We start from the raw sequence: 13,221 nt of genomic DNA, 5'->3' as shown, positions 1-13,221 counted from the left end.
ACTTGATTTTCTCTGAAACCATCGGGCTATAGTAAGTTGTAACAAGATGGCTGACAATGTATCCATCAGAACAAAGGAATTACCAGTGAACCCGAAAAGCACATTAAAAAGAAAAATAGCAGTTTAAACACTGCTTCCAGTGTTAGTGTTATATCACACCCTAGACAATCAACAAAAATGAGGCGATTTTGGGTGAGAAATCATTAGTTAGGGAAGCGACACATACAAACCGAATATCACTTGACAATGCTGATCATTGATGAACCGCCATTACGGCCTGTTCGGCAGTCCTATGCTGATGATGCGGAAGGTCATGTGCCATCTGGTATCCTGGTGAAAAATCACGCGGGATCTTCCATGATGGCAACTCCTTGTATGTATGAAAATACAGGGTACAAAGGGGGGATCAGAGCAGTAGATTTGACATTTCGGATGGATGGTAACAGCATATGATGTTACAACAACTGGCAATAGCTATGAAAGAAATAGACCATGGTATGGCTACAATAAAAGCTAAATGTAGACTCGGAATAGGAGAGCTGAACATGTGAGACGAAACGTGTTCGCTGTAGCGGGCAGACGTGGTGTCAGATATTTTCTCCGATGAAGATGACGATGGCGCTATTACCGTGAAATCCGACGATGCAGAGAGCAATGACAGCGATTCTGGACAATGTTTTAAGAATGGTTTAGCACAGTTTTGTTGGTAGCCTTTGGTGACAGTTTTCTGCAGTGAGATGCTCACCATATAGGAGTTTAAAATGTGATGGCTTCTCTCTCACTCTGATGGATAATTCAAAATATCCACACACTCACACAAATGGTGTCCGACCCAGTCAGTATATTGTCTTTCTCTCATCTATTTTATGTTCTGTTGGGTTGACAATGCGCATGATTCCAAAGAATGCGAATGCCATTTTGGAATTACGTTGAAAGAGTATGATCGGAGAATTCATTAGTATTTGTGAATACGCCCTTATCAATGGGAAATTTGTGGCCTGTGAACCAGGTCTTAAATATAACTCCTTTATACGCAGAGAATTAGAAAAAGAAAAAGAAATGACTTCTGAAATAACATCAAGTAACGCAGGTTCTGGATAAATAAATACAAAATTGCATACATATTTGAAAATTAAAGCAGGGCTTCTAACAGGTCAGTTAATGTACAAGTCACTCACAAACCTTTATGTTCCACTAATGGTAGATAATTCAGTAGCAGTCATATTTTGACCAAAAACAATGGAAGTTAAAAAGATTCTAAATAACTTGTCTTCTGGTTTTGATGCAATGTAATATCTGGCCTTGCGTCGGACACATTTCAGGACTATGCAATGTTGACATCCACGGACGATAGCTTACTTTTGTTTCATATTTAACAGATCATGAGACCTTTTCTCCTTACCTAGGAAAGAAAACTGGGCAAAATTTTCCTCTTTTTTTTTTTGTCTGATGGAAAATGTGCTTCGCAATCAAGAACACGGATGGGGAAAGCGTTGCTCTTAGCAACGGTCTTGACGACTCGACGTTGGTTCGCAGTTTCACATTAATATGTGCTGAATCCAAAATTCTTCACAAAACAATACTGGCATTGCCCCAGGATGTCGACAGACGTCACCGATTGGACATGGGCTTAGGAGACTTCATATTTCAGGGACTCACTCCGCAGTTCAGTCATATCAAGCGACATTTCCGAAATATCGTCATTATCTCGTCATGAAGAGACTCCACAAATAAACAGTATATGACGAATTTGCAGAAGTGACTTATTTTTTTTATAGACAACAGTTGGATTACAGTACATGCAAATGTTGTTTTCAAGTTACTTATTAAACCATTCTATAAAGGATTGATATTTAGTAATTGAACAATGCTCATTCAGCTATGTCTTCTTTTGTGATTTATGACAATGGATTTCTAGTGGGTACACGCCCTCTTGTGAAACGTTTCATCGTATTAGTTGTTCATTCTAAGCCTATTCGTCTCCGGAGAGTTCATGTCTCTTAAAGGCTTGACTATCATAGCAGTAATGAGATGTCATTATTAACTGGACAATGATGTCAAACTCTACTTTGCATGTCTATTGGAGATGGTTGTTTTACTGATAACAATGTTAAGATTAGAATAAGGGATTTACTCACACTAATGTGATAAAGACCCACGGGCTAAATTAGCCGTTCTATTTATACCTACAAGACAAATTTCATCATAAAATCGAGTGGAAACTTTTACTAGAAAGTACTTTCCACTAATATCGAAATCAAGAACTTCACCTTCCGCAGAAAAACAGAAATTACTTAAAACATTCAATTTCGTCTGGGAATTACACACCCCATAGCCAATCAGGAATAAATGTATCTAACCGCCGAAAATTAACCCACACCTATCTAGGTCTGAGTAATACCTCATATTTCGGGCTTTCTTATAACTTTTTTCCCTGGAAAATCTAATTCTATCGACTAATTTCCAATGGCACGAATTGTCTCTGGGTTATCTCCACTTTGTCGCTTTTCCGCTACACATACCAAAATTAACCTTGCCTCGTCTATCCGTCTCTAAACGTTCTCCCAATTAAAAATCAATCATGCCCTAGCAGGAATATTAAACATATCGCAGGCTAGTGATTTACTGAAGGCCTAGCCCATTCGTCAATATCAATTATTACGTGTGACCTTGACCGCGATGAGATTCACCCAGTTATGTGTTGCAATAACATCTTATAAAATGCACATTGCTCCATAGACCACCTGCAAAACTTTAATGACTGGATATTTGTATTCTAGAGATTATTAGATGCTAATGCTATAAAAATATTCAGAATAAATCAACTATGCACATTGTCAGATTTGATATTGGGTTCTTTTCATTTTTATTTCAGATCCTAATAACTTCCGTGTCTTCGTTTCAGATACGCTATTTCATGATGAGATGAGAGAGAAAACACAGTATTTAAAATAAGTTGACATAAAAATGACCTTAAATAATATAATAGTATGTATATTTTACTTATTGATTACAGCATTTTTATATTGTTGCAAGAGGCACAACTTTTATTGGATATTTTCAAAACAATGTTAAGACTAGTGTATCTTTATTGCGAAAACTATATCTTCTTATTTAAAATGTGTTAAATGATTTTATAAAAAGTCCATACATATAGGCTCTTACTGAATTTTATTTTCCTTGGTTTAATAGCCCTTTACCCTTCAGCACATTCCTAGATCAAGGGAGGGGAATAAAAAGAAATATGGGACTTGCTTATCTTTGCTGTAAACTGAGTATCAAAATATGAAGATAACAGTCTTACATTTTGATATATACTGGGTTGGAGATAAAGTTTGAACAGAAAGAGTCCAAAATTATTAAGATATACTGTTTTTATTAACTTAAGAAAGAAGCCAAATTTCAATTGTAATGTATTCTAGAGATAGCGCAGCATATATCTTTGAATTCATCTGAAAATGAAAGACACTATTTGTTTTCATGAACCACGCATTCTTAGGAATAAAACAAGATCTAATTTTTTTCTTTCTTCTGGCAAACTATAAAGTCCTAGGGGAACCAACTATTGGGATCGGGGTTTTCTGTGGTTCCTCCTGTTGCGAAAATAACTCACTACGATCCTTCATTCAGTGTCGACTAATCTTTTGCCTCTGAAAAATGTATCTGTGTGCGTGTGTGTGATTTGGAGTTTTAACGTAGCTTTAAAAAAATTCAGTCATATCGCTACGATGTCTGTAATGTGGCAGTTTATAGTGATGTCTAGCACTGGGACATCATGCCGCAGACATGTAGCATGATGTCCCATCCAGTCACATTATCCTGACACCAGGCCGTCCAGTCCTAACACGAACCTCAATACTGAGCGCTAAGCGAGGCAGCGGTTAATACCTTTTTATGTTTTTGGTATGACCCGTCCGGGGTCCGAACCCGCGACTTCTCGCATCCGAGTCGGACGCTCTAACCACTAGGCTGTCGAAAATATCTAATCCTGAGGGTACCAGTGAATAATGGAATTGCAAAATTAAAGACTTACCCATAAGCTGGTATTTGATTTCAATTATATTACACCATTATTAATGAGGGGTTGCTGGCACAACCAGATGAGTTGTCCATACATTCAAGCAAACTCTGAATTTACCCCTCACCCAGGTGATATCTTGGCGCGACGTCTGCATTTTCACTGACCATTCACGTGACCAACGTCATCTCCTATAATCCCTTAGCCTCAACACTGCAACGTAATTACAACCAATCATAAATTTACAGTTAAGTCTCGTTTAAATTTACAATTTTACTAAAAGAAGCTTCAAATCTGCGGGTCAATGGATTTGATTGCAAACACATACGATAGTGCTGAGGGCATCGATACCTAACGATAAGAGAAGGATTGAATGACGGCAAAGAATGCCGTATACACCCAGATATTTATGTGCTCTCTACCTATACATTTTAAAATCTCTAATATAATTCCAGATTAACTAGGATTCCGGGATTATGACAGGCAATTAGGCGCGGATCCATGTCCTATTTGATGGGGGTCGTCCATTAATTATGTGAACAAAATGGGGGTAGGGAGTTTGAAGAAGTTTGACAATTGTTGACATGGGGGAGGGGGGAGTTCAAGATAAATTGACGTCAACAATGTTATTTTTTACAATAAATTTAATAAATCAAAAAAATAGGAAATTAGTCGGTGCGTTGGTATGGCACACACTCACTCGCCCGTCAACAGCCCACCAGTTTAATCCTAAACCGGTTGAGCTCTTGCCAAAGAAGTCATAGTCTTGCATCATCATATTTTGTTTTTATTCAATGTAGATTGTAGACTGTAGACAGATTTTTAAGGGAAGCTGTTACTAAATTCAAAGACTGCACTGAGCCATAGACATCTAAATAGTATAGCTATCCATGGACTTCTATTAAATAGCATCTATGTTATATAGATATATATATATGTGTGTGTGTATATATATATATATATATATATATATATATATATATATATATATATATATATATATATATATATATATATATATATATATATATATATATATATATATATACATACATATACATATATATATACATATATATATATACATATACATATATATATACATATACATATATACATATATATATATATATATATATATATATATATATATATATATATATATATATATATATATATATATATATATATACACACACACATATATATATATATATATATATATATATATATATATATATATATATATATATATATATATATATATATATATATATATATATATATATATATATATATATATATATATATATATATATATATATATATATATATTGAAGTCCATGAGCTATCCCTCCAAGGATGGATAACTGAGCCTAGGAAACTTGAGAGCTTGACTATTATACAGTCATCTTTAACATAATACATAAAATAAATTATGTAGCATACACAAGCATACAACTTCTTCAACCAGATGCAGTAACCTTAATACCTTACAAATATTGTACACTTTGATAACAGACTCTTGTTCATTTCAGGCAAATGCCCCCCCCCCCCCATTTGCATGTGCTGTAAAATTGCTGTAGCCTATATACGAAAGCTAGAATATAAACTCTCGATTTTTTCATGAATTCAAAGTGTTATAGTCAATTTGAAATCTGTTAAACAAGTAAAAAAATGTATTAAAATTTATTTGTAGACCTTTTAATTTCCATAATTCTATTTTTAGCATAAAAGCCAGCCGTATAAAATAATGTTAGTTTGGGGGGGGGTTTAAACTTTTATTAGGGGGGTCACTGAAAGTTTGACAGTTGTTGACAAGGGGGGGGGGAGGTAAAAAATTGCCTAAAAATTGTTGACATAATTAATGGACGTCCCCATGTATAGCTTTCAAGCCGCACGTTGATCCCTCAAGAAAGCACGTATATTACACCGCCATAATAACCTTTTTGTAAATTATGGATCTTTTCCAAGATCCTAGGATTAATATTTAAGCGTGATGATCAGTAAAACATCTTGGTATGTCCACAAAAGTAATCGCGTTTTTAACCAAGTTGTAGTAACAGCATAAAATGAACAATACCAAATCAGAATCTACAGGATATTTGAAAATATTCCTTAATTGTGTAATCTATATCGACAGTGATTAGATCATAAAAGAAAAAAACAAAAGAAAGCAGCATTATTGTATATAGAATCAAATTCAAATTTTACCTCAACATTTCTCCTATCACCTGGAGTATTTGAATTTCTGGAGTATTTGTATTTCTGGAGTATTGTATTTCTGGAGCATTTGTATTTCTGGAGCATTGTATTTCTGGAGTATTTGTATTTCTGGAGTATTGTGTTTCTGCAGTATTTGTATTTCTGGAGTATTTGTATTTCTGGAGTGTTGTATTTCTGGAGTATTTGTATTTCTGGAGTATTGTATTTCTGGAGTATTTGATTTCTGGAGTATTTGTATTTCTGGAGTATTTGTTTTTCTTATGAAAAGAACGGTAAGTGCACTAATGTATCAGACTTTGTCAATCGACAGTAATTTAAAAGTTTATATCAATCATCATTTATGTATCATTCTTTGTCAATCGATGAATATGTATCAGTCTTTGTCAATCGACATGTATGTATCGGTCTTTGTCACTCGACTGTTATGCATCAATCTTTGTCAACCGACAGTTATGTATCAGCCTTTTCGAATCAACAATTATATATCAAGATACGTGCATATTGGCTCTTTATAAATTAACTACTAGTCCGAACGGACTGTGAGGATACATTCCTAAAGTCAAAACTAACTGTGGAGGATACATTCCAAATAAATGTAAGTGACGTATATCACAATGCAATAACATGTAAGGTTGATAGTGACAAAATTAATAAAATACATAGATATGAGAAACAAAATAAATTAAATGTCTTCGACTATTAAAAAGATAAGTGTCTATAATGTTTGCATTCATCATTATACTTGCAAAAAAGCGGGGAAAACCCATTATTCCAGTGTTACTTTAGTCTATGTTGGACAACTTATAAAAAAAAGTCAAAAGTACACCAATTTGCTATTTAAATACCGGATATATTTTCTAAATTCAAACATCTTTATAATGGAAATGTCTTAATTACATAATATTCGAAGAATGTCATTACTTACAAGCTCAGGAAATGAACACATCGTTGTTCTTTTAAAAAATTAAATTATCTATATATCTAATCCGCAAAACTTAATACAATTAACATTTAAGTATAAAATACTATTCATTTCAAAAGAGCTAAAAAGAAAATTAATTTACAAATCACAAATTTCACCTGTCTACCACCAGCTGTTAGTCAGTTGATTTTTATTCCCGATTCCATTGGGATGCTAGCCACTCTTATCCCGGGCGATGTGTTGACCATTGCGTAATTCTCTCTGTTGTCGTGTTCATACTGTGTGACAAAGTGGAAACTTTGCTGCCCAGTGGTTTGGTTTGTAACAGTTTATTAATTTTCAATATCAAAGCAAATATATGTCATTTACAAAGTGGTAACAGTTTCAAAAAAACAATTTGGTTTTAAAGTAGATGCTAATGAGATTGCGTTTTGATCTCGATTCTGGCAAACCCTCAATCTTCTTATAACAACTTGTCCACGTATCAGTTTCTAATTCAACAGGGGTATATGTTTATAGCGCTACACTACTTACTCTCTTTGTATATTCTCTTCATATTTCGACATTTTTAAAGTCATTCAGTGCATTAATTGTAAGTGCAGATGCACCAAGACCAACTTACTCATATTAAGAACTAATATGGACGTAACAGCTCCAAAACTCGGCCTACGATATGTTACATTTTTTGAAAATAATTTCAATTCATTGAAATGGATGCATTTTTAGTACAAGTGACCTTTCTGGAAACGGCCGAATCACACGTGTTTGCTTGAACATCCTATGCAACAACCTAGAAGATTAACTCAATAAACATGTTAGTTTCTGTTTAGGCTTACATTTTGCTTGTAACATTATTCACTGTATAGCAAATCTTCAGGAAGAACAGTGAGACTATTTTCGTAAGAGGCTAATTGAAAAAAAAGTCCACTTTAATCCCATAGTAATATTTAGTGGCATCCTAATGTTTAGTGCAAGTTGAAAGTCAAATATTTAGAAAGATAATACAGTTTGTATTATTTTAAGATAAAAGTTCGAGATTTTTACAAACAGCAGGGCCTGGATGTCTACAACTTACTTCACGTTTATTCTGGACATAAACACGTTTTGTAGGCAAAGGATTCAAAATGTTTTCCTTTAATCTGTTCATCTGAATCTCTTAAACTCGGCCTGTCCTGTTGAATATCTTAATTTTGAGTCTGGAGCTAGAAAAAGAAGCCCATCATGCATCACAGCGCATGAATATTCCAATCCTTGTTCGTTTTCACGCCCACCTACCCCTTTTCCCCTTTCCTACTTATTGACATTGGAGTTTATCCGAACTATCTCCATCCACGTCTGAAAAAGTGAACACTATGGTGGCGCTATACAGTTTCGCATTTTGCATAGGGTTAGGATTTTAAAGAAAAAGAATGTCCCCGGCTTTCCTCACTGGTTATACTGGCTATTTAAAAAAGACCTTGTATATCTTAGGTATAATGCAAAGAACCTTTAATTCCCTTTATTTTGCTGTATGATTGATGGGTGTACTATGGGTTATAGAGTATACAGCTTGGCCTTACTTCAAATGTGCACCTTTCAAAAAAGTGCTAGCTCTACTTGGTCATTTTCACTTCCTGGACTTCAGAGGTAAATTGTATAAAAAAGAGCCGATAACTTTTTTTACATTTTATATATCTGGTAATTCATTCATTGCACTTTCAGAAGCTGGTATTGTCTAGTCTGGCAAAATTCATTTTCCCTATTTTAATAGCTGCTATATATAGTGTACTTTAGACTAATTCAGACTGATTTTTTAACACAAGGGAGCAGTCATTTTAGTTAGCAGTGTGCTTAAATCATGTAAAATTTCCAAAAGTACAATATCCAAAAGAAATATCATCCACATTACATTAATGTAGCATAGAGGTATGCAAACATTCTTTCCACTGTGCATGTTTTAAATGTGAACTACTTCACCTTACCTACGTCACTCTCTCAAAAGTACATATTATCTGGTGAGCGCCACCTATATAACGGTTAAATTGATAATTCTAACTGTTGTTGCCGAAAACGGGAATTGTTCGAGATCTTTTTTTTATGTAATCAACAAATGTATACCCTGTTTTCGTGCGTATTTTTTGTTGTTGTTTTTTCTTCTTCAATTTTTGCAAGTTTTAGTCTTGTTTGTTTTGGTAGATGTTGGGTGTCTTGTCAGTCCATGCTCTCTGGAAGCAGAAATAACGATAAAGACTCATTATCAGCAATATCTACAATCCAACGCGCCAAGGGATGCATGATATGGCGGATGTAGATAGAACATCCAGATGGAAAAACCATTGCTGCAGACGACAATTTTAATCTCAATCCAAGCTGATAATTACAGAGGAACATAGCAGGATGCCACCTCTATCCAAAATGGGGCTCATCTCTACTCAAGTCCTCACTCTTGGCTTCTACTGATAACTGGTCTTCCTTTACAGATCTCGTGACTATAATCGTACTGCCAACCTGCAAAAATACAACCATAATGTTCATAAAATGGTCATTTCCTGTTCCGCTCAAACAACATCCGTTTAGGTCGTCTGAGATATAAAGATTCCAATATATTAAGTTTTAAAAAAAAAACAAACAAAACGAGCATTAATTTTAAAGTAAGGAACGTTGTCCGAAATAACATTAAATAGAAACAAGGGTTCTGATTCGAAAAAAAAAATTGCATAGAAACAGGGGTTATTATATTTGCAAGAAACACTGTGTAGAAACTGGTGTTCTAATTTGCAAGAAACTTAGTGTAGAAACAGGCTTCTTAAATATGCTTTCAAAAAATTGTATAGAACCAGTGGTTCTTATATTTGTAAGAAAGCATGGTATAGAAAAAGTGGTTCTTATATTTACAATCAAAAGAATGTGTATCATATTGATTAGGAGATAATTTTTTGGGACGATCCCATTTTTGGGACGATCCCATCTGTCGTATTTATTTTCTGCATAGTTTGCAAGATTTACTGGTGCATTAGCTCAAACAGTTTAGGCTGGCATGTCTGCCGTCTTCTGGTAGCTAAGTTTTGTATCAGGACCATCACCGAATAAAGAGCAAATAATAACTTTAGCATACAATGGTAAACATTGCTGAATCTCTACAATCTTTTTTACGTTACCTACGTTGTAGATGTATGTACTTACCATCATGCACATTACATCACTTGGTGATTTCCTCCACTAACTATAGTGTATACGATATGAAGTGATAGTAACAGTCATCGTCAGCATTATCTACAATCACAGAATGAGGGTAATGGTCTGATATCAGAACATTCTATCATCCGATACGCAGAGGAGCGTGTTAGACATGGCACCTCCAGACAGAATGTCTTGATAGTGATGTGATTGCTGTCCGACTATATCCTCATCTCTAACGCATTTTCAATATTGGCAAAGTTTGTTCCTTTAGAATAGAATCCATCTACTGTAAGTATTTAACACCGGTCTCGTTCTGAATGTTCTGCATTTGACTGGTTTGGGAGAGCAATTGTCACGGTTTCTGCCCATACAGCCATCTTGGTAATTCTCAACTGGCTTATTCATTAAATCAGTTCCAGGGGAGAAAATTCATTTGAGTTATCTACTAGATTTGCACCACCAAACGCAGCTAGCGATTTTCTTTAGTAATATAAAGGATGCATATAATGCAAATAGATCCTATTCTCAGTTAGTGTGATTGATGAAACGAATTTAGCGGAGAAGAAGCAATATACATGTAGTTGGGAGTGAATACCGCATGTACTCGCTTTTAAGTAAAGTCTGCTGCCAATAACAGAGACACTGATATCCGGTGGCATAATGTACAGGCATATTAGCGTCCATATTTGTGTTCTATTGATTACTACGTACGAACTGCAACGACCAAGATCTGCCGTCGCATAGTGCGATGGCATATCTGGATCTGTGTAGGTTGCAGTTAGACTAGACTTATTAGCGAGTACGTACTGAAAGCAGCGGCTTGCAGATCAAATTATCAAATCTTTGCTTACATACAAACAAATAATAAAAACAAAGTCATAAACAATAAATTGAAGCTTTACTTTCTGGAAAGCAAATATCATTAATACTAATAATAACAGTTTCTGCCATGAACATCACAAGAATAAGCAATTGACACGATAATTCATGTAGTTAAGATGATAATTATTCATGCAAGTAATACTGAGAGCAGGGCCGACGGGGGGGGGGGGGGGGGCGCAACCGGGGATATATCCTCTGTTCCCGGTTCCCGGTTCCCAGGCCGATCAACACTTTTTATTTTTATAAAAGTATTTTTTTTTTGTTTGAACAAGAACTAGAAGAGGCCCAGATGTTTCTTACACCGGGCACGTGATCGCTCTCCACGACCATGTCGGAGAGAGCTAAGTCAGGAAAAGATTATTCGAACTACTTTTGTACGACTGCAAGTTTCCAAGTGCCTGTACAGACGATAGGGTACATTTAATGCAGGGGGGTTGATTCAGGCAAATCGCTGGTGACTGCGTGGCGCAAGCAAGTACTGCACATGATGTGGACGAGTAGTTTCTTTTAAATTTAAAACATAATTATGCAAACAAATATAATATAAATGACAACAATAAAACAGTGATAATGTTAATAAATTCGTTTTAATGTTTGATGCTAATTTGACTTTTAAAATAAGAGAGACCCTTTTCTAGATGATTTTTTTTTTACAAGCTGATTTTCTTTAATGGACATGATAGTGGCCTTTCTGCCAAACGTTTCCTCGTCTAAGAACTCTCCCTGAATGTGTAAATGACGTAGAAACAGTTGAATGATTTCTACCTCATATATCCAAGAATGACTTCGACGACGTGTGAAAATTTTCTGTATCTTAATAATAGCATGTATAGATCATCCTTAGATGACCTATAATAATATTTACACGAGGCAAACATTTTTAAGACAGCGCGTTTGGAAAATAAACTTTTGTTATCCTGTCTTTATCTGAAATCAGTGAAACAAAATAATGGAACCAGTCTGGCAACAAATACAGAACCAGTCTGGCAAGAAATACAGAACTGCAACAGCCTTTATTACATACCCGTTTAACTCTACATGGCTGATTTGGCATTCGATACAAATGGTTAACTGCGATTCCGTATTGCGCACCTAAAATTTCCCTATTGTACACCCAGCTTCGAACTAGTTTACAACTTGACATATCCAATGCTAGTCCAGTTATCAAGAATGATTTATTGCTATACGTTTTAAATTATTCACAAACGTAGAGTCACTTTAGCAATTTTAGGAAATCCAGTTATTCTGGGTCAATGTGACCGTTTTTGCTGCTGCAGATAATGGGGGAGTACCGTAACTAGAGACAGATGTTTATTGGCTACCTCCGAGAAATTATAGCTAGTTAAGGTTGACAACACTATTTTGGAAAGAATGTTTGACATTGAGTTCTCAGATGAAGCTGGTATGCAAAATTACACCAAACATGAGAGAGAGAGAGAGAGAGAGAGAGAGAGAGAGAGAGAGAACTCTGCCGCTGAAATGTTGCATTGGAAGTCTAACAAATCCAGACAAAATAAGAAAGACCCAGTGAGTCATGACAACATAAATATATAACAAAGGGACAGTAAGTACAGCTACAGCATTATGAACCTGAAATGAATTGCTGAATTCCTGGACAAACGACCTTAAACAAAAAGGTCGAAGAAACCGAAGAAGAAAACAACTTCTGAACCCGTTGATATCCTGCTGTGCAACATCAATGGTAACAGAGAATAGAAGTTCAACAATGCAAACCATCTAAATATGCAAAGTTAAACAAATCCATTACAGATTAATTTCAAACATAATATTACCTAGGAATCGAATCTCTTTAGTAAATCTAACGATAACACCGTCAACTATTTGCAACATAGAGGCGCAGGCCAGGATCTAGGACAAGGTGAACGGGGCAACCGCCTTGGGCCCCGTGCATTCAAGAAATCAACTCCGCAATGCAATAGTTTTACTTGGGTCCCCACTCATCGTTTGCTGCCTTGGGCCCTGCATGCTGCCTTGGGCCCCACACATCCTTGGG

The 13,221-nt window shown here is 35.3% G+C and overlaps 1 long non-coding RNA gene across 1 annotated transcript; it reads right to left on the bottom strand.

Moving 5' to 3' along the window:
• Nucleotides 1-6,553: 6,553 nt before the first annotated feature.
• On the bottom strand, nt 6,554-10,784 carry LOC149807709 (uncharacterized). The gene is made up of 2 exons (XR_016416551.1): nt 10,329-10,784; nt 6,554-9,653 (listed from the first exon to the last, which is right to left on the bottom strand). It is a non-coding gene; the product is annotated as an uncharacterized LOC149807709 (long non-coding RNA).
• Nucleotides 10,785-13,221: the final 2,437 nt, after the last annotated feature.

The sequence above is a fragment of the Sinohyriopsis cumingii genome, chromosome 1, assembly GCF_028554795.1.
Source record: "Sinohyriopsis cumingii isolate HCF-2022 chromosome 1, ASM2855479v2, whole genome shotgun sequence".
Classification (NCBI taxonomy): Eukaryota; Metazoa; Mollusca; class Bivalvia; order Unionida; family Unionidae; genus Sinohyriopsis; species Sinohyriopsis cumingii.
Note: the sequence above shows the minus strand (reverse complement) of the source record. Positions and strands in the feature narration are given on the sequence as shown.